Below are 25176 nucleotides of genomic sequence, written 5' to 3'. Positions count from 1 at the left end.
CAGGCATAGTCACTTATAATCCCAACACTCAGAAAGCTGAGGCAGAAGAATTGCCCTGAGCTTGAGGCCAGCTTGGGTTACATGATGAGTTCCAAGTCTGCCAGGCTACCGAGTGAAGAGCCTTGGCTCAAACCCTCAGGCTCACCACAAACCCACTAGGTGGTGCATCCCTGTCATTTGCAGTACTTGGAACAGGGCAGCAAGCGCATCAGAATTTCAAAGTCAAATTCTGTGTTACAGTAGGCTACACAGAATTCAAGACCAGAGTGGGCTACATTAAGTCCCGACCCTAAAACCCAGTTAGTTAACTAGCTAGTTAGGTAACTAAAAGCCCATTTGTGGTCTGTGGTTTTAGATTGTTCTAAGAAAATAAAAGAGAAGTATGTATACTTCAAAAAAGAATTCTTTGAGTTTGAGGCCAGCCTGGTCTACAGAGCCAGTTCTAGGACAGCCAAGGTTACATAGAGAAACCCTGTCTCGAAAAACCAGAAAGTGTGTGTGTGTGTGCTCTTGGATTTGCTTGTAAAACTGGAGCATTCATAGAGATTGTTCACTGTTTTCTTCATTTCACCTGTCTCTTATTCCATGCACCTTACAGCTCTGAGAGGAAACCAAGAATCAAAAGAGTTGAAGTCATTTGTTCAACTAGACTAAGTAGTGTGAGAAGCCTACGTGTAAAGCACTCGAACTATTAAGACGAGTTTTATTCTCCTATGATTTTATCTTCAACCAAAAAGCTCACAAAAGACTAATTATTTTTTCGCTTAAGACCTTAAGACGAGGTTTCATATAGCCGAGGTTGGCCTCGCGCTCACTCTGAGGATGACTTTGAACTCCGAATCCTTATGTCTCCTCCTCTTCCTAAAATGCCGGGAATACAGGCGTGCGCCCGTCTCAAAACTCTAGTTCTCTAAATTACTTAAACACTTGGCCACCAACAGAAAATGGCAGAAACACACACAGTTTACACTACGGTATAGCTTACGATCTGGATTTGTTTATTTATGCCTGGGACGGCAGCCGGACCTGCATCAAGACCTGAGCATTGTTCGGCACTCGGCTGCAGTTCCTTGAACGATTGCTGCGCGCTCTTCCTTTGATGTCTGGGCGTTCGTGTATTCTGTGATCTTTTGCGGCGTCTTCTTGGTTGATGTCTTTAGAGCGGCGGCGGCGGCGGCGGCGGCGGCGGCGGTGCCAGGTTCTAAACTGAGTTATTCCGGAGGCCCCGGGCTCTGGCCGCTTTCTCCCGCCGGTCGGTTGAGCGGATCCCTCGCTTCCTTCGGCCCCTTCCCGCCTTCCGTCCGAAGCCCGTTGCGTCTGCTGGCCTTCGGGCCGAGCTCTCACCCGTCTCGCAGGTAGGCCCGGGAGGAGCCTGGCAGGCCGGCTCCGGCAGCCTTCCGCTGCGGGCAGGAGGAGACCTTGGCGCCGGCCGGTGGGCGAGCGCGCGGCCCGACGGGCGGCTCGGCGTAAAGGTGGTTGCGCCCGGGGGCGCGGCCGGAGGGCGGCCCGGAACTCAGCAAGAAGCCGGAAGGAGGGAGAGAGATGCTGAGGCTGCCGGCTGGGTTCTGTAGAGAGGGGATGTTGGGTCCTGGACGGGTGTCGTCACCCCCAGATTGTGGGAGCTTGGCTCCCTTACACCCTTTCTCCTTTTCCCCAGCTCAGGGCACCGGATGTCAGGCCTCCGTTGCTCTGGGGACCCCCCACTGAGTCCAGCCTCAGAGGGTCCCTTTGAGTCGCTGGAGGCTTGTGAAACAAGGCCCTCTGGTTCGTTGGAATGAAATGCCACGTTCTAGCCTATTTGGGGCAGGGAAACTGAGGCAGAGGTGTAGACGTGACTTTTCCCTATGATTCCGACAGATCATTAAATGTACTTTAAGGTTTTTGTTTTTTTGTTTTTTGTCTTTAACGGTTTACTCTTCTCTTTTCCCTCTTTTTCTCCTTGTAGTTTTTACATACAATGACTTTTCATTTGATCGTTTGGAATTCCTCTTAGAAACATATATTCTGTCACCGGAGGCTTCAGAAGTTAAGGAAACAAGTGATATTTTTTTTTCTGATTTTGTTTTTCCAAAGTTTGTATCACTTTAGCAAAAATAGCAAGGAAATTTTGTTTGCTTCCACTTCCCTTCTGATTGATACTGGTCCACTCTTCAGCTCTCTTTGGAACTTTCTGCTGTGGTGTTAAGTCTTAGTGCCTGATGGAAGATTGTCAAGACTTTGAATTTAGGTTCTTGTCAAGGTCTTTTCTAGAAAGTATCCAAAGGGAATTCAAGAAGTCTCTTGTGAAACAGTTTTTGTTTTTGCTTTTCATATTTGGTTATTGGTTTAGTCACTTTCTACTCAAGAGTTCAGAGTGTGTGGAGAAATTATTCAAACAGATAATTAAATTGAAGATGAATCTTTTGTGAGTTTCATTATGTTTCTCTTTTCCAACTTGGAAACATTAAGGTCTAAGGGTTTTTTGTTAATTTCTTTTTTATTGGATCAAATGTCATGATCCTAATCTGTCATTGTTTGTTGAAAAAAAAGGGTTTGGAGGTTATTCTGGGCTGGATAAGTTTCCACAGAGTGTAGAATTCATAGGTGTATGGCTTTATGGAGTACAGATTCTGAGAGTCTACTTCTGCACAATTTTAGGATGCTTTTTATGAATTTTAGAGAGATAATAGAATTTTTTTTGCTTTTCTGATTGTTTTCATGTGTGTGTAAGGTCAGTGAGATTTACTGTTCTTTCCCTTCTTTTGTAGTGCTGGGAATTTTGAACCCAAGGCCTCATGTATGTGCTTGCCATGGAGCTGCACCCCCTATCCCTGAGAGCAGCAAGATTTAAATAAAGGTTGTCTGTCTACCACCTATCTACTACCCACCTACCGTCAATCCACATTGTGTGTCTGTCTCTCAGTCTGCACATGCGTGTGCCCTGTGTGGACACATGTAAAGGACAGTTTTCAGGACTCAGTTCTTTCTTTCCACCACATGATTCCCAAGTGAATTCAGGTCATCTGGCTTGACAGCAATCCCCTTTTATCTTCTGAGCCATTTCGCTGGTCCATGAAAATCAAATCCTTTGATAATGAGCTATTTCTTAGTTACCAAGACCTTGCTACTTTTTATAAGGGATTAGTGAAGTAGACTCTAGTGGGTAACTAAGCTAAGATTATATATTTTTTGAAGCAAACTTTTATTATGGAAAAATGCAAAAGAATGTAGAGGCAGAAGTAACATAGTCCACTGGACTTGATAGATCCTGCGTGGAATTTATTGTTTTAGGTGGTGTCTTAGTGACTCCTAATGAATGCCAGATAAGAAATGGAGATTGCTATCTATGTCATGAAGAAAAAGGTTGGAAATATCTTATAATGTTTCTGCTTATTTCTGTTTATTTATCTTATGTATATGATGCTCTATCTGCATGTATACCTGCAGGCCAGAAGAGGGCATCAGACCCCATAGATGGTTGTGAGCCATTATGTGGGTGCTGGGAATTGAACTCAGGACCTCTGGAAAAGCTGCCAATGCTTTTAACTGCTGAGCTATCTCTCCAGCTCCATTATGTTTCTCTAAGAAATAACTGGTTGAGGGTTATGTTGAATTGAGGCATATAAAGAACTTAGTAGGGGGTGAGGCTACAGGATTTGAGACTCTTAAGTGTCTCTATTTTTTTCCTACTCTTTTAAAGTATAATTTATTTTTATTTTATTTGCATTGGTGTTTTGCTACATGTATGTCTGTGTGAGAATGTCACATCTTGGAGTAAGTTGCCATGTGGGTGCTAGGACTTGAACCCAGGTCCTCTGGAAGAGTAGTCAGTGCTCTTAACCACTGAGGCATCTCTCCAGTCCTCTTTCCTACAAGTTTCACTTGATTTTTTCTAAGGATTTTTTAAAAAAATTTATTATGTATATAGTGTTCTGTCTGCATGTATGACATTCACACTAGAAGAGGGCACCAGATCTCATTATAAATGGTTGTGAGCCACCATGTGGTTGCTGTAAATTGAACTCATGATCTCTGGAGAGCAGTCAGTGCTCTTAAACTCTGAGCCACCTCTTCAGCCCCTACTTGATTAATTCTTCTGTACTTTTTTTTGTTTATTTTTTTAAATTAAAAAAATTTTTTTGAGGCAGGGTTTCTGTCTTGTATCAGATTTACTGTGTAGCTGAGGATGATCTTGAGCACCTTCATCTTCCCGCTTGTGTCTCCAGTACTGGCATCACCAGTGTGAACCACAACTTGAAGCTAAATCCTGGCATGACCAAAGTCATTTTGGGTTGTCTCCTGACGTTTCAGAAACGTTCACATTAGGACTGATTATTCTGTATTTTGGTAAGATGGTTCTTGGGAATAATTAAGAGATAGAGCTTCAAACAGATGTGGCTGTACATACATTAAATTCCAACTCACCAGGGATTGAGGCAGTAGGATTGGGAATTGAGTTCTAGGTCAGCCTGAGTTACATCCTTAAATTAATTTAATGCTGTCTTAAGAAGCAAATAAACAAAAACAACAACAAAAAGAACATATACAAAGCAAAAAAGATAAAAGCCTGTGACCACAGTCACTGAAATAAACTGCTTATTTTTTACTAAGAGAGTAAAAGCTTATGTCTTTATACTGTATAGTTTGTAATGTATTCAGTGTATGTGAAGGAAATAAGACTTTCATTCTTTTGGTTATTTATCCTTTATTAACTAAATTATTTAATTTATTCTTTATTAAGCTTTATTAATGCCAAATCCAAACTTTTATGGACTTCATTCAGTATCATCATGATTGGCACAGTTTAATTCAATAATTTGTCTCATCTATCTCACTTTTAAAGAAATTAGAAAAAAAATCAACATATCAAGGTCTCTTTTTTTAAAGATAGGTCTCAACTTAAAGTTATTTTGGAATAAGATTTAAATGTTTTTGTCCTGTGGTTTAACATACTCAAAACAAAGCCTATGCGAAAGTGTAACAAACTGAAGTCCGCTAATTGTCATCTTTATCTCTCCTGTCCTCAAGCTCAGTGCTTTCAGTTCTCCTCATGACCTCAGCGTGTCCAGAAGTGTGCCCTAGCTCTGGTTGACTTACAGGATTTTGTTTGTTTGTTTGTTTTTCTTTTTTAGCCTTTCACTCCCAGGTTAATTAGAGCTTTTGAGATTTTTTCCTTTTTTTTTTTTTTTTGTGATTGAGCTACCTTAGGATGAGTGGAGGGATTCTTATTTTCGCAATATGAATATAGAAAGGCATATGTGTTTGGAATTGAATGCTGCCTCTCAGGTTTAGATACCATTCCTTCATGGAATCCTTGTCTGAATCTGAAGTAGACAAATTTTAGGTGCCTCATTCACCTAGTCCTGAGAGTTTCATCTATTATCCTTGTTTGGCTCTCCAGTCAGACATGCTTGACAAAGTTGCTACATTTGCATCAGATTGACCTCTGAAGGCTGAAGGCTTGAAAGCCACAGTGGCACAATGTGTGTCTTCTTATGGTGACATCCAGTGATGTTCCCTTTGTCATTTTTCTTCTGCTCTTGAAACCAGAGAGACCATGTCTTGGTTAGGGTTTCTTTGTGTTGTGATAAAACACTATGACCAAAAACAGTTTGGAAAGGAAAAGGTTTATTTCAGCTTAATCCTTCCACATCAAGTCAGTCATTTAAGTAAATCAGGGAGGAACTCAAGGCAAGGGCCTGGAGGCAGACACTGAAGTTGAGGTCTTTTTTGTTGTTGTTGTTTGTTTGTTTTCCAAGACAGGGTTTCTCTGTAGCTCTGAAGTCTGTCCTGGTACTGCTCTTGTAGACTAGGTTGTCCTCAAACTCACAGAGATCCGCCTGCCTCTGCCGCCTGAGTGCTGGGATTAAAGGTGTGCGCCACCACCGCCTGGCTTCTCATGGTTGCTCAGTTTGCTGTTTTACACATCCCAAGATGGTTCTGCCCACACTGTACTGGGCCCTCTCAATCATTAATAAAGAAGATGCCCCACAGGCTTGCCTACAAACCAATCTGATGGAGGCATTTTCTCAAAGTTCCTCTTCCCAGATAACTGTAACTTGTGTGAAGTTCACAAAACTAGAGAACACAGACCAAAACTGTCTTTTTTCTTTTGAGAAGTTATTAGTGGCTGAGAGATGCTTCAGTGGATAAGGAAGGACCTGAGAGTTTGAATCCTTAGCATTCTTTTTGTTTGTTTGTTTGAGATAGGGTTTCTTTGTAACAGCTCTGGCTGTCCTGGAATTCACTTTGTAGACCAGGCTGGTCTTGAACTCTCAGAGTTCTGCCTCTGCCTCCAGAGTGCAGCAATTATAGGTGTGTGCCACCACTGCCAGGTTTTCCTTAACATTCTTATGTCAAAAGCCAGACAGAGCCAGGTGGTGGTTGTGGCAGAGGCAGAGTTGGGTTCAGGCCTTTAATCCCTGGGGAGGTAGATGCAGTCTGATATCCGAGTTCTAGGCCAGTCTGGTCTACAGAGTAGTTCCCAGACAGCTAAGTCTCTACAGAGAAATTCTGTCTTAAACAAACAAACAAACAAACAAAAAGCCAGACATGCCAGCCATATGCCGGTGACCCTATTCTTACCCAAATGTTCTGGTACGTACGGTTATAGTAGGGTTTTATGGGACTCCACCTTTTTTTCCCCTGATTTATTTATTTGGTATGTATGTTTGTCTGTGCACCACGTCAGTGCCTGGTGAAGTGGGAGTTCAGAAAAGACTGTTGGGATCCTCTGGAGCTAGAGTTAAGGATGGCTGTGTGTCATCATGTGTATGCTGGGAACTAGACTTGGGTCCTTTGCAAGAGCAACAAGTGATCTAAACTGCTGAGCCATCTCTCCAGTCCTGGACCCAGTTTTAGTAAAGCTTGAAACACTTTGGTAGGACCAAGGCTTCAGGCTATACCAGAGTGCAATAGTTGACTGTATTGTAATATTTCTTTTTAGTGAAAGTGTATGTGTGTGAAATTGCTTTAAACACGACAACACCTTTAATCCCAGCACTCAGGAGGCAGCAGTAGGCGGATCTCAGAGTTGGGTCAGTCTAGTCTTGAGAGCGAGTTCCAGGACAGCCAGAGCTACACAGAGAAACCCTGTCTTGGAAAACAAAATTAATAATAATAAAAAGGCCTGGTAAGGGTAAAGGTATTTTCCACCAAACCTGATGATCTGAGTTCCAGGACCCACTGGGTATAATGGAAGAACCTTCTTTTGCAAATTGTCTTTTGATTATCACATGTATGCTGTTGCATGCATTGTCTCATGTGTCATTTGTGCTTCCTTTCCTCTCCTGCCAATAATTAGATGTGATGATGATGATGATAATAAAAACCCCAGCAGTTGTGAACTCGTCTTTCATTAAAAAAAAATAAAAAGAATTAAAAGAATTGTTCAAGTGTTACTTTTGTGCTATCATAGAGCAGCAATCTTAGATGCCATTTGGGTTAGTCTTTCTACTTTCAAGGAAGACTTAAGGCAGTCACGGAGGATAGAGCTGAGAACACAGGCCAACCCAGGATGAGCTTCCCACTGTGCATGAAGAGCATCAGTGGTTCACTGCTGCAGTTCTCGCCTTCCCAGTGTGCATGTAGACAGGCATCTGTGTTTGGAACTGCTATTTTGGATGCTGCAGACCTCCCCCTCCTTGCAGTTAGTCTTGGCTTCTGTGTTTCTACGTAAGTGTTAAATACTTTCTGGCTTGTTGTTAAAATTAATAAGATAACTACTTCTCTAGATCAACTTCTTTTTTTTTTTTTTTTTTTTTTTTTTTTTTTTTTAGAAAGGGTTTCTCTGTGTAACAGTCCTAGCTGTCCTGGAGCTTGCTTAAATGCCTGCCTCTGCCTCCCGAGTGCTGGGATTAAAGACATGCACCACCACCGCCTGGCTGTTTTTGCATTTTGAGACAGGTATTATGTAGCCCACAATGTCCTCAAATTCCCAATTCTGTTACTTCTACTTTCTAAATACTGGGATTACAAGCATGAGCTAACTAACACACCTGGTCTTTGCAGTACCAGAGATCAAATCAGGACTTTGTGCTTGCCAGGCAAGAACTCACAGCTGAGCTACATCCTCAACCCCCTCATCAAACTATGTTTTGGTTGTGACTATCTTTCATCACGTTACCTTTCAGACTTGCTTATTTTCTGTAACTACTTTTTGAAAGCTCATTAGCTACATTAGATCAATGATATGTTTATTCCAGGGCATAGTGTAGTTGACTAGGAGTCTGGTGAGGGCTGGAAGTTAGGCTGCTAAAGAGACACAGGAGTGAGGCAGGCACTGGTGTTCCTTTCATGGCAGCCGTGGAATCATAACTCCTTATATTCTTTTTCTGCCATCTCCGTGAAAATCTGTTGTCCCCCTCTTTTCTTCTGAGATAGGGTCTTTGTTTTTTTGTTTTTTTTTTTTTTTTTTTTTAAGACAGGGTTTCTTTTGTAGCTTTAGAACTTGTTCTGGAACTCTGTAGACCAGGCTAGCCTCAAACTCACAGAGATCCGCCTGTCTCAGTCTCCCAAGTGCTGGGATTAAAGGCGTGCGCCCCCACTGCCTGGTTCTGAGATAGGTTTTACTGTGTTGTCCAAATTGAACTCCAGCTCATAATCCTCCCTCCTTAGCTTCCTAAGTGTTAGGATTACAGGCTGCTCCACTATGCCTGGCTACTGTAGAAAATTTCACCTAAGATTGGTGCATGTACTATATGTCTGAATCTGTATGGTGATATTGGTTTTGATACTGGCATTTTTTTTTTTTGTTTTTGTTTTTTGTTTATTGGTTTTTCGAGACAGGGTTTCTCTGCAGCTTTGGAGCCTGTCCTGGAACTAGCTCTTGTAGACTAGGCCTCGAACTCACAGAGAGCCGCCTGCCTCTGCCTCCCAAGTGCTGGGATTAAAGGCATGTGCCACTACCACCTGGCATGATGCTAGCATTCTTGATTATGACTTTTAACCCTTTTACTTGTAATGTAACTTGAATTTTCATTTATTAGTTATTTTTCCAATTACATATTCTATAGAGGTTGAGTTTAGTTGGTGAATTTGGGTGCAAAATATTTGCCTATAGGTGCATTTGTGCCAGAGGATAAGTTGAAGCATGTAGCCTTAGGTTAGGGATAGATTCAGAAGACAGACTCCTGACATTGAGAGGGGACGTTAGGCTCTTGTTGGATGTGTATAAAATAATATCCACTATCTTGTTTGGGTTCTTTCTGCCAAAAATTTAAAAACCTTTTGCAAAGATTGTTTTACTGTTGCTTATTGAAATTGTGCTTCTCTTTTTAAAACTTACTAAGGAGAATTTACTTTTTGTGATTTTGTTTATTCTGCCCTGCTGGATAAAGTGTTCTCCCTGGCTGTGGGGCACATGCATGTTTGATTTGAGAAGCAAACTGGGGAATTTTGGTCTAGCTGAGGATTAGGAATTTAAGGTCATCCTTAGATTCGTAAGTGAGTTCTAGGCCAGCGGAGGCTATGTTCTAACAAAAAAAACAATAGTCCTTTGTGTGTGTGTATGTGTGTGTGTGTCTCCTTCACTGGGTCATAGTTTCTTGTGTAGTCCAGACAAACTTTGAACTTGTGATTCTCCAGCCTCAGCCTCTCAAGTGTTAACATGTACTGCCACAGCCAGCCCAAACTCTTAGGATCATGCTGCTACTGTTTCTGTAAGTGGGTAGCTTGGTTATAAATCACAGGGTCACTCCTTATTAGCTCTTAAGGCCAGTTATTTAACCTCCCAGTTTAATCAGTTAAAATATACAGTTGTGCCGGGTGGTGGTGGCCTATGTCTTTAATCCCAGCACTCTGTGAGTTCGAGGCTAGCTTGGTCTACAAGAGCTAGTTCCAGGACAGGCTCCAAAGCTACAGAGAAACCCTGTCTTGAAAAAACCAAAATAAATAAATAAATAAAGCCAGTGCATATTGAACACTGTGCCCAATGGTACAGGAAAGATTCTGTGTCATAGATTCATTTTTTTGCATTATACCTTTATGGTGTAAGTACCCTATTTTTGTTCAAGATATGGTTGTGCTATGTACTCTAGGCTGGTTTTATAATCTTCCTGCCTCTGCCTTGTGAGTGCTGGGATTAGAGGCCAGCTATAGGGTCTCTTACTCTTACCATTTTATAGGTATGGCATTTGTTGGCACATAGATGTGAAGTAGTTTCCTCTGGGTATACAGCTAGTTGATTTGAGCAGCTTGGTTCCATCATTCCTTGCTCTTAATCCCCTAGATTATAGGATTCTTCTACCCCCCCCCCCACCTCCCCAAGAAAGGGTCTGTCTGTGTAGCCCTGGCTGTCTTGGAACTCACTATATAGACCAGGCCTGCTCTGTCTCCTGAGTGCTGGGACAGGCATGTACCAACAGGCCTCGCTTAGTTATGGGTTTTTTTTTTTTGTTTGTTTGTTTTTGACGTGGGTCTTGCAGTATTTTGACTTTGTCTTCACACACTTGTATACACTACCATGACCTGCTTTTGAATGAATGTCATGATCTAATATATGCTTTTAAAATATTATGCTGGCTTCCATGTGAGGAATGGTTTGGGTGTTTTTTTTTTTTTTTTTTTTTTTTTTTTTTGGTTTTTTCGAGACAGGGTTTCTCTGCAGCTTTTAGAGCCTGTCCTGGAGCTAGCTCTTGTAGACCAGGCTGGTCTCGAACTCACAGAGATCCGCCTGCCTCTGCCTCCCGAGTGCTGGGATTAAAGGCGTGCGCCACCACCGCCCGGCTAATGGTTTGGAAAGAAAGAAATGAGGGAAGCAATTTAATAGCCCAGACAAAAGCTAATGATAGTTTAGATTAGGCTATAGGCAGTAAATAGACAGATTCAGTATGTATTTCATTTTAAATTTTTTAATTAATTAATTATGTATACAGTATTCTATCTGTGTGTATGCCTGCAGGCCAGAAGAGGGCACCAGACCTCATTACAGATGGTTGTGAGCCACCATGTGGTTGCTGGGAATTGAACTCAGGACTGAGCCATCTCTCTAGCCCCCAGTATGTATTTTAGAATCAGTACAAACAAGACCTAATGATGGACTGGATGTGTAGGAAGAGGGAGGTGTCAGATGTGAGCCCAGGTTTCTATTGAGAGCATCTGGGTGGATGGAGGTGCCGCATTTCACATGGAAACAGTAGGAAGAAGAGTTTTTGATGAATTGAGAAGTGGAATGAAGACTTTTGTTTTAGTCACACCAAACATGAGCTGCTAGTGAAGCACACCTGGAGACTTTGAGTAGGTAGTCTTTGGACTGACGAAAAAGTGGTGCTGGAGGTAAGCCTGGATGGAATTGGAAATGGATGAGCTCACCTAGGGAAAAGAATAGAGTAGGGTGAGGGGAGCTCAGGACTAAGGATAAGGAAACCTAAGAGGCTGTCACTGTAGAAGCAGAGAACAGCCCATTTCAAGACAGACACGGTCAGCTGTATTTTGTTGGTTTGGCAACACAGATCATTGATGCTTATAGCAAGAACAAGGGTGGAGGACTGCAGGGTCAGGAGCTGGGTAGAAGTGGATTAAAGGAATAGGGAGGGAAGAAGTGGAAATGGCCCTCACGTTTTCATTGTAGCCAGTCTCTCTGCAAAATGCTGTGCTGCTTTCATTTTTTTGTTTTTTGTCTTTGGTAGCTTACTAGGAGGTTGTAAAAGAGAAAGGGGGTAGGTTAGGCGGAATTTTTGTCATGGTTTGAGAAATGATTCTTATGATCTTTAAATGTTTGCCTTGGAGGGTAAAGGTTTTTCTACTCTGTACTTTAAACCTGTGCTATCTTTGACCTTTCTTTTTTCATCTTCCTGCCCAATATGACTTAAGCCTTCAAGTTCATTCTTTATCTTTATTTTTCCTTACTGCTTTTGTTTCTTTTCCTTCTTTCTCTTTTCTTTCACTCTGTCTCTCTTTTGAGTTTCACTGTATCTCCAGCCTGAGATTGTCCTGCCTCCTGAGTGCTAAGACTACAGGCTTTGTTTTGCCATGATGCCTGGCTTCTAGTTCTCCTAACATTCTTTTTTACTTACTAACTTAATTTCTTTTCTTTTCTTTCGTTTTCGAAAAAGAGTTTCTGTGTAGCTTTGGAGTCCTGGAACTTGCTTTGAAGACCAGTCTGGTCTTGAACTCACAGAGATCCTCCTCTCTCTGTCTCCCTAGTGCTGAGATTAAAGGCGTGTGCCACCGTCACCCATCTCTCTCTCTTTTTTTGAGGCAAGGTCTTGATAGGTAGCCATGACTGGCCTCAAATTTGCTTTAATCCTTCTGCTTACCCTCTAAATTCTGAGATTGGGGTACACTAGGTACACATCACTAGGTTTGTCTTTTTTTTCGGGGGGGAGGGGTCTTGAGTTTTTGAGACAGTGTTTCTCTTTGTAGCGTTAGCTGTATTAGAACTAGCTCTGTAGACCAGGCTAGCTTTGAACTCAGAGAGATCTGCCTGCCTCTGACTTCTAACTGCTGGGATTACAGTTGTGGGACACCATTGACCCACCACTTCTCCTCCTCCTTTTAGTCCGTCCTTCCTTCCTTCCTTCCTTCCTTCCTTCCTTCCTTCCTTCCTTCCTTCCTTCCTTCCTTCCTTCCTTCCTTCCTTCCTTCCTTCCTTTTTGGAGACAGAGTATCTCTGTTTAGTCCTTGCTGTCCTGGAACTCACTTTGTAGAGATGCACCTGCTTCTGCCTTCTGAGTGCTAGGATTATAGGTGTGTGCTGTCACCACCCGACTTTCTTTTAATTCCTTTTGAGATAGAGTGTCATAGCCTGTGCTGGTTTCAAGGTCAATACATAGCTGAGGATGACTTGGAATTTCTGACTCTTTTGCCCCTACCTCCCAAGTGCAGAGGTTACAGGTGTGCGCTCATTCTGGCTTATTCTGGATCTTTCATGTAAATGGTATGTAATATGTAACCTTTCTGTTTGGTTTCCTTTACTTAGCATAGTGTTAGCCACAGGAGTACCATGTCAGTACTTTTATTCCTTTTAATGGCTGAATAATAATATTTCATTGTATACTTATCATGACTGATCTATTTACCTCTTTATGAACAGTTGAACTTTTTCACCTTTATTTACTTTTGTGGAAACAGTACTGCTGTGAATATGCATGTTCATGAAATACTCTCAGTTATTTAGGTCTGTTCCTAGAAGGAGTCTTATGGCAATGTATTAGTCATGTTTTCTTGTTAAAGATTTTTGCTGAATGTAATGGTGCACGCCTATAATCCCAGTACTTGGGAGACTAAGGCAGGAAGATTGCCATGAATTTAATGCTGGCCTGTGCTATAGCAAGTACCAGACATGCTAGGGCTACATAGCAAGCACTGTCTTAAAACAAAACAAAAACAAAACATTTCTTTCCAAGCCTGGCATGGTTTCTTATGCCTGTAATCTAGGATTTGGGAGATGGAGGTAGGATTGCTACAAATTGAAGGCCAACCTAGGCAACAAAAAGAGATCTTGTCTTAAAATATAAGATGATTCTTTTTTAAAGAAATATTTTTATTTTATGTGTTATGGTGTCGTATCTGTATATACATCTGTGTACCATATGTGTGCCTAGTACCCACAATTGGCAGAAGAAGGTGTTAGATGGTTCTGAGCTGTCATTTGGGTGTTGGGAATTGAACCCAGTCCTCTGGAAGAGTAGACAATACTCTTTTTTTTTTTTAAAAATTATTTATTTATTTATTATGTATACACTATTCTGTTTGCTTGTATGCCTGCAGGCCAGAAGAGGGCACCAGACTTCCATTACAGATGGTTGTGAGTCACCATGTGGTTGCTGGGAATTGAACTCAGGACCTTTGGAAGAGCAGGCAATGCTCTTAACCACTGAGCCATCTCTCCAGCCCTAGACAATACTCTTAACTGCTAACCATCTTTCCAGCCCAAAATGATTCTTCTTCTTTTTTTTTAATTTTTATAATAAAAATTTCCAAGCCTCTTGCCAACCCCAGAGTGGCTCCCTTAATTAAGATACCTTCTTCCCTTCCTCCCTTCCACCCTTCCTCCATCTCAGCCATCCCACTCCCCAAGCTTTCCTCAACCCTTCCCTTCTCCCTTCTTCTCTCCCCATCTCCCCTTCCCCCCACCCCATACCTACCCTCATGCTCCCAACTTTTGCCTGGCGCTCTTATCTGCTTCCAGTTTCTAGGAGGATCTATATATGTTTTCCTTTGGGTTCACCTTATTACTTAGCTTTTCTAGGATCGCGAACTATAGGCTCAGTGTCCTTTGTTTATGGCTAGAATCCACTAATGAGTGAGTACATACCATATTTCTATTTTTGGGTCTGGGTTACCTCACTCAGGATGGTGTTTTCTATTTCCATCCATTTGCATGAAAAATTCAAGATGTCATTGTTTTTTACCGCTGAGTAGTACTCTAATACGTATATATTCCATACTTTCTTTATTCATTCTTCCATTGAGGGGCATCTAGGTGGTTTCCAGGTTCTGGCTATTACAAATAGTGTTGCTATAAACATAGTTGAACAAATGCTTTTGTGTAGTGTGATTGGGCATCTCTTGCATATATTCCCAAGAGTGGTATTGCTGGATCCCAAAATGATTCTTCTTAAATCAGAGATCAAAATGGACATCTGTAGCTTCCATAGAACGTATGGATTTGAGAGTTGTTGGTGGGCCAAAATTGGGACTTGAAGTCAGTCTCTCTAAATTTTTTTCAAAACTTTAGATAGTGTCTTATGTAGCCCAGGCTGGCCGTGGATTCTTTGTATAGAAGATGGCTTTGAATCTTCATGTTATATCTCCCATAACAACCAGATTCTCTTGCATATATTGCTTTTTGAGGAACTAGGTTTGTCAAGCAATCTGGTTTTAACTATTTGCATTTTACTGATGGGATAATAGAAGTTCAGCAATCTGTGTGATTTTAACTTCCTGTCATCCTTAGAGTCAGTAAAGGATAGAATTAAGAATTTAAGATTCTTAATCATGTTCTTTGTCTAAGGTGACCCATATAAAGCCATATTGTGTTTACATGAAGCTGTGTGAAATGGACTTCCTATGTTTCATAATCTCTTGAAGGGCTATCATTCAAGTGGTATTAAGCAGATGTTCTCTTTCCACAGAGAACAGGACAAGAGGGAATATATTTTAATTGGTGACAGAAGGGATACGGATTGCATGTTACAACTTACTGATAACAGGATACTGGACAATTACCAAGGATGATTGTGAAATATCATCCCTAAAGATTCTGTATAGTCCTGGCTGTCCTGGAACTCACTCTGTAGACCAGGCTGGCCTCCCTTCCTCTGCCTTCTGAGTACTTAAAGGCATGCACCACCACAGTTTGGCATCTTTAATGAGTATGTTTTCTTCAGTTTTTTTTCCCTTGAGACAGTTTCTCTGTGAGGCCTTGACTGTCCTGTAATTTGCAGTGTAGACCAGGCTGACTTTGAATTTACAGAGATTTGCCTGCCTTTGCCTGCTTAGTACTGAGTTTAAAGGTGTGTACCACTACTGCCCAGCTTAATAAATACATTTTCATTTTTCTCTCGAAATAATCAATAGAGAGTACATGAATGAGGGCTGTGGAGATGGCTCTGTTGGTGACTTGCTGCACATGCACAAGGACCCAAGTTCAGATTCTCAGCCCTCATAGACGCAGTGGCCTCTACCTGTAATATCAGTTCTGGGGTGGAGACTGGAGGATCCCTGAAGCTTCCTGGTCTGCCAGTGAAGCCAAGTTGGGGCAGCACAGGTTCTGTGAGAGACCTTGTCTCACAAAAACTAAAATGAAGAGGTCCTAGAGCAGTAGCTTAGTTAAAGAGTTAAAAGAGCTTAGTTTGTGTTTCACAGCCGAACACATGTAACAGTGGGTGATTTTGTGAGTGCCCAAGTCACACACAACTCTTACACATCCATGATTTGAACAGTCGTGCTCAGGAATTTCCATTGTCAGATGTCCCAGAATGACAGCATTGTTTTGGAGAAGGAGCTTTCTGCTGGCAGGAGCCTGCAGGCTTGTTCATCTAATTGAGGTTGTCAAGTTCAGTGTTTCAAATAGGACTTTGGGGATCAAGGAGAAAAATGTGTAGTCTTATAGAATTGAAACCAAGCCAGTTAGAAGGAAGGTAATGTGAGAGACTGTCTTTGCTTTGGGAGAGCAGCAGGAATCTTCAAATCACAGCACTTTGTACTTCCTTAAAGGAAGTTGCTATTGTTCACTGTGGCAGTTAAAAGTTTCAGTGTACATAGCTGTGCACACTGCAGTCTGTAGACTGCAGACTCTCTGTTTTCAACTCTTTGTTTCCTGTCATCTGCAGTAGTGTTTCCTATGTAGTGATGTAGTCCTCCAAAAATAGGATAAATGAAAGTAAGGTCAGTCAAGTCAACATATATCTGTCTCTCTGTAAGCCTATATATATGCACACACGCATACGTAGGGTTGTGCTGAACAGTATTTACTAACATCTTTTCTGTTGACATGTGATCAAATGGTAACACCGGCCTGAGAATGGAAGAAAATTGATTTTGCAGCTTTGAACTTCAACTTGAACATTAATTGGCTGTTTGATCATAGTTGAGTGATTCACATTGAGTATGTAAATCAGGAATGTCTTGGGAGGAGATTTACAGAGATGGAATATATAAAGCACCAATTATTTTTTTAATGATTAAGACAGGGCCTCACTATGTAACTCTAGCTAGCTTGGAGCTTTTTATGTAGACCATGCTGGTCTGGAACTCAAAAGAGATCCCTGCTTCTGTTTCACAGTGCACCACTATACCCAACACCTTTCTTTCTTTCTTTATTGCTTGCTTATCTGTTTATTTGTTTATTTATTTGTTTGCTTGTTTATTTATTTATTTATTTATGGCAGGGTTTTACTTTGTAGCCTTGGCTGTCCTGAAACTCACTATGTAGACTAGTTTTGAACTCATAGGGAACCACTCACTCTGTCTTCTGAGTGTTCAGAGGTGTGAGACACCATGCCCACTATGGTGTTGTTTTTTTTTTTAATAATTTATTATATTTTATGTTTATTGGGGTTTTGCCTGTGTGTATGTCTGTGTGAGGGTGTCGGGTTCCCCTGGAACTGGAGTTACAGGCAGGTGTGAGCTGCCATGTGGGTGCTGGAAGTTGAACCTGGGTCATCTGGAAAAGCAATCAGTGCTCTTAACCAGTGAGCCATCCCTCCAGCCTGTTTTTTTAGTTTTTATTATTTGATATGATGGACATTTTTCCTGCATGCATGTCTGTGCATCACATGTGTGTCATGCCCAGAGAGGACAGAAGAGGACATCAGATCTCTTGGAGTTAGTTATAAACTGTTGTAAGCTGCCACATGGGTGCTGGGAATCAAACCCAGGTCCTTTGGAAGAGCAACCCCTGAGGCATCTCTTCAGTATGTTGTTATTTTTGAGACAGGGTCACACTGCGTAGTTGACCCCGTTGTCTGGAACTCTGTATATATCCCAAACTGATCTTGATCTTGCAGTAATCCTCCCTCATTTGTTCCTGAGTGCTAGGATTATAGCTATATACCACCACAACAGACCCTTGCAGTTTTCTCCTCCTAAAAATAGTGTATTTTTCCCCATTTTGGGTCAACAGGCTGTAAATGGACATTTCCTGTCCCTACTGCCTGATCCCAAATAACTGACTCAGAGGCTGAATATGAATATAAATGCTCGGCAAATAGCTCAGGCTTATTACTAACTAGCTCTTAACATTTAAATTGACCCATTTCTATTAATCTATGTATTGCCATGTACTGTTGTGGCTTTACCTGTCCTCTAGCATCTTGCTTCCCTGTCTGCTGGCTGGCATCTTCTGACTCCGCCCTTCCTCATCTGAATTCTCAGTTTGATTGTCCTGCCTAACTTTATCCTGCCTTGCTATAGGCCAATCAGCTTTATTATTAATCAATGAGAGTAATACAAATTCACAAAAGGATTATCCCACAGCAAAAGGCTAATTTTTTGAAGGAGGCATTGAGGACACTTCTTGAAGACCTTACATTTTTTCAGAACTCTTGGAAATGCTACTTACAGACTGGCTGTGTTCTGTCTTTCACTGTGAGAATGGATCACTCAGCTGTCCTACTTTTGCATGGTTAATATCTGCCAGCTTTGCCCTAGGCAGTAAGTGTCCTGTACCTGTCATCTTGCTTGGTGCTTAGAAAAAAATTCTTTTTTTTTCCTTTCTATGATTTAGTGATTAAAAAATGAAAAAGATAGGTTGTAGGGTAATAGATGATGTATATGATCACATTTTGTTACAAAATCCCAAAACTTTATATGAATGCATATTGTGTTCTGATTTTAGAAAAATAGTGTATTTAAAAACTTGTTACAAGGAACAAATGTTACTTTAAAAAGTTGGACTGTTTTGACATCATTTTGTATGTTTACATATAGTTGTAAAACAAGGTGTATTTATTTATTTATTTATTGATTGATTGATTGATTGATTGATTGGTTTTTTGAGACAGGGTTTCCCTGTAGTTTCTAGAGCCTGTCCTGGAACTAGCTCTTGTAGACCAGGCTGGCCTCGAACTCAGAGATCCGCCTGCCTCTGCCTCCCAAGTGCTGGGATTAAAGGCGTGCGCCACCACCGCCCAGCAAAACAAAGTGTTTTTATTTTTGTTATTATTCACTATGGCATTTAAAGAGGGCAGTGCAAAGGAACCCCATATAAAGAGTTAAAAGAGCTTAGTTTGTGTTTCACAGCTGAACACATGTAACAGTGGGTGATTTTGTGAGTGCCCAAGTCACACACAACAGTTTTTTTTTTTTAAATAAAGATTTGTTTATTAAGCATACAATGTACTGCTGGCAAGGAAAGCACCAGGTCCCATTACAGATGGTTGTGAGCCACCATGTGGTTGCTGGGAATTGAACTCTGGAAGAGCAGCCAGTGCTCTTACCCTCTGAGCCATCTCTCCAACCCCCCCACACAATAGTTTTTGTTTTGTTTTGTTTTGTTTTGTTTTGTTTTTGTTTTTTGAGACAAGGTTTCCTGTTCTGTTAGCTGTCCTGGAGCTAGCTCTGTAGACCAGGTTGGCCTTGAACTCAGAGAGATTCTCCTGCCTTTGCTTCCCAAGTGCTGGGATTAGAGGTATGTGCCGCCACCACCCAATTGATTTGACCAATTTTGCTCAAGGACTTCCATTGCCAAGTGTTCCAGAATGACAGTATTTTCTATTTATTTATTTTTAAATATTTTTATGGTTTATTTAACTATTTTATGTGCATTGGTCTGAAGGTGTCAGATCCCCTGCAGCTGGATCTTCAGACAGTTGTGAGCTGCCATTGGGTGCTGGGAATTGAACCCAGGTCCTCTGGAAGACCTCTGGAAGAGCAGTCAGAACTTTTAACCACTGAGCCATCTCTCCAGCTCCCCCCCCCCCAGAATGACAGTATTATTAGTAATATAGCAAAAAAAACTTTGCCTCAAACAAAAACAAACAAACGAATAGATAAATAAGCGGGCAGTGGTAGAAGACTGATATTCATCCATCTGTCATATGTGGTGTTTTCCCCAGTGAGAACATCCTGAGAAATCCTAGTACTTTCTTTTTTTTTCTTCCTTTTTATTATTTTATTGATATTTATTGAGCTCTACTTTTTTCTCTGCTCCCCCTCCCCGTCTCTCCCCTCCCCTCTTCAATCCTCCCCCAAGGTCCCCATGCTCCCAATTTACGCAGGAGATCTTGTCTTTTTCTACTTTCTACTTCCCATGTAGATTATTTATCTATGTAAGTCCCTTTTAGTGTCCACATTGTTGTCTAAGTTCTCTGGGATTGTGATTTGTAGGCTGGCTTTCTTTGCTTTATGTTTAAAAACCACTTATGAGTGAATACATGTGATAATTGTCTTTCTGTGTCTGGGTTACCTCAAAATAATGTCTTCTAGCTCCATCCATTTTCTTGCAAAATTCAAGCTGTCATTATTTTTTTTTCTGCTGTGTAGTACTCCATTGTGTAAATGTACCACATTTTCCTTATCCATTCTTCAGTCAAGGGGCATTTAGGTTGTTTGCAGGTTCTGGCTATGACAAACAAAGCTGCTATGAACATAGTTGAGCACATGTCCCTGTGCTACAATTGAGCATCCTTTGGATATAAACCCAAAAGTGGTATTACTGGGTCTTGAGGAAGGTTGTTTTCTAATTTTCTGAGAAATCGCCACACTGACATCCAAAAGGGCTATAACCAGCTTGCATTCCCACCAGCAATGCAGAAGTGTTCCCTTTTCTCTACAACCTCTCCAGCATAAGTTGTCATGAGTGGTTTTTGATCTTCGCCATCCTTACAGGTGTAAGATGGAATCTCAGAGTTGTTTTGATTTGCATTTCTCTGATGACTAAGGAAGTTGAACATTTCCTTAAGTGTCTTTTAGCCATTTTAGATTCCTCTGTTGAGAGTTCTCTGTTTAGGTCTGTACTCCATTTTTTTTTTATTGGATTATGTGATCTTTTGGTGTCCAATTTCTTGAGTTCTTTGTATATTTTGGAGATCAGACCTCTGTCTGATATGGGGTTAGTGAAGATCTTTTCCCATTCTGTAGGCTGTCGTTTTGTCTTGTTGACCGTGTCCTTTGCTTTACAGAGGCTTGTCAGTTTCAGGAGGTCCCATTTATTAATTGTTTCTCTCAATGTCTGTGCTGCTGGGGTTCTATTTAGGAATTGGTTCCCTGTGCCAATGCGTTCAAGTGTACTTCCCACTTTCTCTTCTTTGAGGTTCACTGTGGTTGAGGTCTTTAATCCATTTGGACTTGAGTTTTGTGCATTTTGATAGATATGGGTCTATTTTCATTTTTCTACATGTTGATATCCAGTTATGCCAGCACCAGTTGTTAAATGTGCTTTCTTTCTTCCGTTTGATATTTTTCGCTTCTTTATCAAAGATCAGGTTTTCGAAGATGTGTGGAGTGATATCTGGGTCTTCTATTTGGTTCCATTTGTCCTCCTGTCTGTTTTTATGCCAATACCAGGATGTTTTCAGTACTGTAACTCTGTAGTAGAGTTTGAAGTCAGGGATTGTGATGCCTCCAGAAGTTCTTTTATTGTACAGGATTGCTTTGGCTATCCTGGGTTTTTTGCTTTTCCAAATGAAGTTGAGTGCTGTTCTTTCGAGGTCTTTGAAGAATTTTGCTGGGCATTGCGTTAAATCTGTAGCTTGCTTTCGGTAAGATTGCCATTTTTACTATATTAATTCTGCCTACCCAAGAGCATGGGAGGTCTTTCCACTTTCTGGTGTCTTCTTCAATTTCTTTCTTAAGATTTAAAGTTCTTGAAATACAAGTCTTCCATTTGTTTGGTTAGAGTTACTCTGAGCTGGTTATTGTTAAAGATGTTGATTCTCTGATTTCTTCCCCAGTCCTTTTATCATATGTGGACAGAAGGACTACTGATTTTTTTGAGTTAATCTTGTATCCTGCTACATTACTGAAAGTGTTTATGAGTTCTAGAAGTTCCTTGGTAGAATTTTTGGGATCACTTACGTAAACCATCATATCATCAGCCAACAGTGAGAGTTTGACTTCTTTTCCAATTTGTATCCCCTTGATCTCCTTTTGTTGTCTTTTTTTTTTTTTTTTTTTTTAAATTTATTTATTATGTATACAGTATTCTGTCTGTGTGTATGCCTGCAGGCCAGAAGAGGGCACCAGACCTCATTACAGATGGTTGTGAGCCACCATGTGGTTGCTGGGAATTGAACTCAGGACCTTTGGAAGAGCAGGTAATGCTCTTAACCTCTGAGCCATCTCTCCAGCCCCTCCTTTTGTTGTCTTATTGCCCTAGCTAAGACTGCAAGAACTATAATGAATAGATATAGAGAGAGTGGACAACCTTGTCTTATTCCTGATTTCAGTGGAATCGCTGGGAGTTTCTCTCCATTTAGTTTGATGTTGGCTGTTGTCTTGCTGTATATTGCCTTAATTATGTTTAGGTATGTTCCTTTTTTCCCTGCTCTCTCTAAGACCTTTATCATGAAGGGATGTTGTATTTTGTTAAATGCTTTTTTGGCATCTAATGAGATGATCATGTGGTTTTTATTTTTCAGCTTATTTATATGGTGGATTACGTTGACAGGTTTTCATATGTTGAACCTGTGTCTGTGGGATGAAGCTGACTTGGTCATGGTTGATGATGGTTCTGATGTGTTCTTGGAATTGATTTGCCAGTATTTTACTTAGTATTTTTACATCAATGTTTGTGAGTGAGATTGGTCTATAATTCTCTTTCTTAGTATTGTCTTTCTGTGGTTTGGGTATCAGGGTAATTGTAGCCTCATAAAAAGAGTTTGGAACTGTTCCCTCTGTTTCTTTTGTGTGGAATAATTTTAAGAGTATTGGTATTAGTTCTTCCTTGAAAGTTTTGTAGAATCCTGAGCTGAAACCATCTGGTTCTGGGCTTTTTTTAGTTGGGAGACTTTTGATGACTGTTTCTATTTCTTCAGCAGTTATAGATCTGTTTAATTTGCTTATCTGGTCTTGATTTAATTTTGGTAAGTGATACTTATCCAGAAAGTTGTCCATTTCCTTTAAGTTTTCAACTTTTCCTTTAAGTACGGGTTTTCAAAATATGACCTGATGATCCTCTGTATTTCCTTCATGTCTGTTGTTATGTCCCCTTTACCATTTCTGATTTTGTTAATTTTGATATTCTCTCTCTGCCTTTTGGTTAGTTTGGATAAAGTTTGTCTATTTTGTTTTTTCTGGAAGAACCAACTCTTTATCTCATTGATCCTTTGTTTTGTTTTCTTTGTTTCTATTTTGTTCTCAATTTGATTATCTCTTGCCTTCTAGTTCTCTTAGGTGAGTTTGCTTCTTTTTGTTCTAAAGTTTTCAAATGTTCTGTTGATTCACTAGTGTGGGATTTTTTTCTAGGCATTTAGTGCTTTGAACTTTCCTCTTAACACTGCTTTCATTGTGTCCCATAAATTTGGGTATGTTGTGTGGTCATTTTCATTGCATCTTAGGAAGTCTTTAATTTCCCCCTTTATTTCTTCCTTGACCTCAACATTGATGATTCAGGTGAGCATTGTTTAATTTCCATGTGTTTGTGGGTTTTCTGGAATTAGTATTGCTGTTGACTTCTAGTTTTAAAGCATGGTGATCTGATAAGGTGCATTGGGTTATTCCGATTTTTTTTTTTTATTTGTTGAGGTTTGTTTTGTTACCAAGTATGTGGTCAGTTTTTGAGAAGTTTCCATGAAGTGCTGAGAAGGTATATTCTTTTCTGTTTGGATGGAATATTCTATAGATGTCTGTTAAGTCTATTTGAGTCATAACATCTGTTAGTTCTCTTATTTCTCTGTTCATTTTTTTTGTTGATTGTCCTGTTCAGTGGTGAGAGGGGAGTGTTGAAGTCTCCCACTTTTAGTGTGTGGGGTTTAATATATGATTTAAGCTTTAGAAGTGTTTCTTTGACATATGAGGGTGCCCTTGTATTTGGAGCCTAGATGTTCAGTATTGAAATTTCCTCTTGATGGATTTTTCCTGTGACTATGAAATGATCTTCTTTGTCTCTTTTGACTGATTTTAGCTCAAAGTTTTAGCCTTTTTCCTTTGCAGCTCTTAATATTCTTTCTTTTTTCAGTATGTTTAATTTTTTTATTTTTTTGGTTTTTTCGAGACAGGGTTTCACTGTAGTTTTAGACCCTGTCCTGGAACTAGCTCTTGTAGACCAGGCTGGCCTCGAACTCGCAGAGATCCGCCTGCCTCTGCCTCCCAAGTGCTGGGATTAAAGGTGTGTGCCACCACCGCCCGGCTTGTTTAATGTTTTATTATCTTGTTTTTTTAACTTCTCTAAGTCCTATACTTTTTCTTTTCTCTCTGTCTCTGTCTCTCTCTCTCTGTCTCCCCCTCTTTTTGTCCCTACCTTTCTGGGTGTTGGGATTAGAAGTGTATGCCACCATGTCTGTTTAAGGCTCAGTTTTCTTATCTGTGAACTGGCAATAATAATAATAACTATCTTTTTTTTTTTTTTTTTGAGGCAAGGTTTCTCTGTGAAACAGTCCTAACTGTCCTGGAACTAGCTTTGTAGACCAGGCTGACCTCAAACTCAAAGAGTTCTGCCTGCCAAGAGAGTGCTGGGATTAAAGGCATGCATCACCTCCTCTGGTTCAGTAGTAGCTATCTTAACAGTATTGTGAAAAATGAATGTACTTGAAAAGCCCTGAGTACTACCTCATGTATGGTAATGTTTTAAATGTGTTATATCCCATAATTTTATCAATTGGCAGAAAATTAGATAGATAGTGGGGTTTTCTGCTCATATATGTAGAATCTTTTCATATTACTATTTTGTGTGAATGTATGTGCATACATGTGCACACATGTGTGCATGTCCATATGGAGGCTAGAAATCTGCCTTAGGTATTGTTCAGCTACCATGCTTTTTTAAAGACAGCGTCTCTCAGAGGCTTGGCCTTGCTGATTAACCTAGGCTGGTGTTCAGCAGCTCCCAGGGATCCAGCTATCTCCTCTTTCCCGGCACCGGTACTATAAGCATGTACCCCATGCCTTGCTTTTTTGCATAAGTTCTGAGCATGGACCTTTGGACATGCTTTTGTGGCTTGGGACTGAACTAACGTTCCAGACTCATTGACCCTATTTCTGAAGTAAGAATGCTTTAGTTTTTGTTTTAAAATGCTTTTTATTCTAAAAAAATTTTTTGGTTTGTGGTATTGGATATTGGACCTCAGACCTAGCACATACTGACGAGCGCTCTGCCACGACTTCCACAGAACTGTATTCCCTACCCAGGATGCTTGCTTTGACTGCTCTTTCAAATTTAGTGTTATGTAGATGTCTCTTCTGGATCACTCATGCCTTCTCAGGCTTACATTTTTAGGAAAATGGAATCTTCCTAAATTATTATTTCTTCTTTAGTATTGCACGCCATCCACCTGTAAGGCTGAGATTCATCAGTAAATAGCTTCACTATGCACTTGGGACTCAAGTCGCAAACCTTGGGATCACTTTTTAAAAATCTTCCTCTCTCAAGCCACCTGAGACTATTAGTACCCATCACTGCATTTTTTTCTTTTTCTTTCTTTCCTTCTTTCCCTTCCTTCCTTCCTTCCTTCCTTCCTTCCTTCCTTCCTTCCTTCCTTCCTCCCTTCCTCCTTCCTTCCTTCCTTTCTTTCTTTCTTTCGTTCTTTTATTCTTTATTTATTTATTTTTTTTGGTGATTTTTCCAGACATGACTAGTTTCTTTGTGTATTTCCG

General features: G+C 40.6%; 1 protein-coding gene across 6 annotated transcripts in view; it reads left to right on the top strand.

Annotated features, from left to right (window-relative positions):
• Positions 1–1148: 1148 nt before the first annotated feature.
• The window catches only part of Ambra1 (autophagy and beclin 1 regulator 1), a 196660-nt gene continuing 172632 nt past the window's right edge, over positions 1149–25176 (top strand). For 5 of the 6 annotated variants that reach the window (XM_038329514.2, XM_042055058.1, XM_042055057.1 and 2 more), the window contains exon 1: positions 1149–1355. The gene's annotated coding sequence lies outside the window, so the exon portion shown is untranslated. Of the gene's footprint in view, positions 1356–2747; positions 2837–25176 lie in introns of all 6 variants that reach the window. The other variant, XM_038329515.2, reaches the window with a different exon arrangement.

The sequence above is a fragment of the Arvicola amphibius genome, chromosome 5, assembly GCF_903992535.2.
Source record: "Arvicola amphibius chromosome 5, mArvAmp1.2, whole genome shotgun sequence".
Lineage (NCBI taxonomy): Eukaryota > Metazoa > Chordata > Mammalia > Rodentia > Cricetidae > Arvicola > Arvicola amphibius.
The sequence above is the reverse complement of the archived record's forward strand: the minus strand, read 5'-3'. Positions and strand labels throughout refer to the sequence as shown.